We start from the raw sequence: 3128 nt of genomic DNA, 5'->3' as shown, positions 1-3128 counted from the left end.
TTGTGTTTCTCTGAAAGTCCATTGGGCGCATCACTTCTCCGGTGTCCTCCTGGCAAAAGGGAGTTCTCTTTGGTGTTGCCTAAAATGTCACCCCCACCGTCCCTGGGTGGGCTCGAACCACCAACCTTTCGGTTAACAGCCGAACGCGCTAACCGATTGCGCCACAGAGACAGCACTACGGGGTTCTTTTGGACTCTCTCTGGAGTAGACACTCATTCCCGGGGTGAGCGCTCTGTCCCCCAGGAAAACGGTGCCGTTTCCCTGCCCCTACCCTGCCACAGATGCCAGCGCCCCGGAGAAACCGCCATCCAGGCCTCGAAGCTTTCGGCTTGGACCGAAATAGATCCAGCACAGTGAACACCAGGTTGCTCCCACGATGGCTCTTCCCGTTTCCTCGCCTACACCCAACGAATAAGAGTTTGCCCACCCTGGCAAAGGCTCCGGGGCTGTGCTTCGGTTTCCTGTGTCCACCAGGCGGTTTTCACCAGAGTGGGCTTTCCTGGGGGTCAGACGGTAAGAATCCGTCTACAACGCAGGGCACCCTGGTTCAATCCTTGATTTTGGAAGATCCCCTGGAGAAGGGAATGGCCACCCACTCCAGTATTCTTACCTGGAGAATCTTTGGACAGTGGAGCCTGGCAGGCTACAGTCCCTAGGGACACAAAGAGTTGAACACGACTGAGCGACATTGACTTCAGTTTAAGTGAGTATAGCTCGTATGTCTGAGTGTTTTCTTTAGTTTTTATTCACATTGTAAATTTAACAATATACACTTGTTGTGAGAATAACTTATCCCTCTCCAAATCAGAAATATATGAAGAATAAAAGAAGAGTTCTCCTGCCTCCATTCCCACTCCACCGCTGACACACTTGATATGTTACAGGTAAGAGGTGGTGGCTGCTTAGGTGTGAGATCAGCGCTGTGAGAAAACTAAGGGACCCAGGAAACCCTGCCTCTTGCCCTGACGAATGTCTGCCCTCCCTGGGCTATGGGAAAAGGCAAAGAAAAGGAAAATAACACTCTTATTTGCAGAAATTTTACCTCCGGATGGGACACTCTGGTTAACCTAAACAGAATATGCGGTTGGTGATAGAGACCTAGGGGGTCCTCCCCGGCACAAAACCCAAAGTGGATTTCACCTCGTTTTCTGAGGTGAGAGTGAGCTGAGTCGATCAAAGGAGAGGAGCGGAGAGAAGCGAAGAGGGTTGAGCACCTAGGGGAGTCAACCGTATTGGAGTCTCCTTAGGGCCTTAGAAGAACTGCCCTGAGCTTTTGGGTGGGATGTACGGAGGCTAAAGAAGTGGATACCGTGTTTGGCGATGGAGGCCAGTGGCTCCGGAGGGGGTTCCATGGTGTAATGGTGAGCACTCTGGACTCTGAATCCAGCGATCCGAGTTCAAATCTCGGTGGGACCTTTCTGCCTATTTTAGAAGAGAAACACTTTTTACTCCCTTAATAGGACCCGCCTGAGGTCTCCCGCGACCCTCAGCGGCCTGGTTGACACGGACACGGCGGACAGGTGTGGGACCGATCCGGGGCGTCCTCGCTGGACCCGGGCGGCTCTGCCCATCTGTGCCCTCCAAGCCCCTGCCAGGGGCACAGCGGCCCAGCCAGTGCCCTTCCCCTCGTCGGTACCCTGGGTCTCTCGAGTAAAACGCAGAGGCCTGTGCTCATGGGTTCCTGCCCCGCGAGGGGGCTTCGCCACTGCCATCTTGTAACTGCACGGGTGTCCCTGTGGATAAAATGGTTGCCGGTATGAGTTGCCATGTCAGATATTCACATATTAGATGATACCTAAAAACATTTACCCCACGTTGAAAGGGGAATATAAGTAACTATGATTTCTATAATTATACGACTTAATCTTCGTTGAAAAATATTATATGGTATATTTAATTTTCTGTGGCACATAATTTTGAATTTTATAAATGGAAATATTTTTGGAATTAGAGTTTGCTTAAGGGAATCAAAGCAATACAGGAAATTTAGGCAGTTCACTTTCATTAGGATTTGAATAGAAAATAAATATAAGACTTCTACAACCTAGAATAGTATGGTACCAATATTTTACCACATTTTTAGAAAATCAGAAAGTCAACATGAATAGGTTTTAGACCAAAATTATTAAAGCTAGGTAAGGCATACCAGGAGTCATCTCTGAGAGTATGGCAGGGCATTTTCTATGCAATTATATATCAATTATTAGAATTATCTAGAGTGTTAAAAGTATTCAAGATTCATCCTTATTATCAATTTGAATTTTTTTCTTGTACGTAGCATGGAGAGCACTAATGCTTCCTGGTGGCTCAGAGGTTAAAGCGTCTGCCTGCAAGGCTGGAGACCCAGGTTCAATCCCTGGGTCGGGAAGATCCCCTGGAGAAGGAAATGGCAACCCACTCCAGTATTCTTGCCTGGAGAATCCCACGGACGGAGGAGCCTGGTAGGTTACAGTCCACGGGGTCGCAAAGAGTCGGACACGACTTAGCGATTTCACTTTCACGTCACTAAATGTTTTTTATACTCCTGAGTTACATTTCAGCAAACCAGAAAGTTCAAGGTGGGGGTGGGGGGGGGAAGCCCAACCCATATGGGTTCTATGCACTGAGACAGAAAAGGTGGTTCACTACCCCACTTTGGAGAGAGGGAGAGTGGAATATGTGTGGTAAAGCTGGATGCCTCTGTGCTTGAATTCGGACTGGACCTGGGACTGGGTCAAGGCCAGAACAACACAAGACTAGGCATTATCATCCTGGGGCTTAGACCACCTGACAGCACCCACTCAACAGTCCTGGAAAGCTCTTGAGGATACTTCCCCTCCCGTGGACGCATTTCCCATCTGGTTCTCTATTCCACCAGCTACAGAGAAGGACTTTTCACCTCTGTGTCCTGACAGAACACTTTTTGATCCCTGCAGGACACAGGGAGCCAGGCAAGAGTGAAGGGGGCAGCTGCACTGACCCGATGGGCTTCTAGCAAAGTAGCGGGAAAATCCCATAGAAAGAGGAGCCTGACTGGCTACAGTTCAAGGGGTGGAAAAGAGTAGGACTTGACTCAGCCAGTGGGGGTGAGAACCAGGTGGTTCCACCAATCAGAAATCTCCGCGGTGGGGTAGCGGGGGAGAGCAACC

The 3128-nt window shown here is 49.6% G+C and overlaps 2 non-coding genes across 2 annotated transcripts; one reads left to right on the top strand and one right to left on the bottom strand.

Moving 5' to 3' along the window:
• Nucleotides 1–97: 97 nt before the first annotated feature.
• TRNAN-GUU (transfer RNA asparagine (anticodon GUU)) lies at nt 98–171 on the bottom strand. The gene has a single exon. It is a non-coding gene; the product is annotated as a tRNA-Asn (tRNA).
• A 1173-nt stretch (nt 172–1344) lies between these two features.
• Nucleotides 1345–1416, top strand: TRNAQ-CUG (transfer RNA glutamine (anticodon CUG)). Its single transcript has one exon. It is a non-coding gene; the product is annotated as a tRNA-Gln (tRNA).
• The last annotated feature ends 1712 nt before the right edge of the window (nt 1417–3128 follow it).

Source organism: Bos taurus, chromosome 3 (assembly GCF_002263795.3).
Source record: "Bos taurus isolate L1 Dominette 01449 registration number 42190680 breed Hereford chromosome 3, ARS-UCD2.0, whole genome shotgun sequence".
Classification (NCBI taxonomy): domain Eukaryota; kingdom Metazoa; phylum Chordata; class Mammalia; order Artiodactyla; family Bovidae; genus Bos; species Bos taurus.
This window is presented reverse-complemented; position numbering and strand designations above follow the sequence as displayed.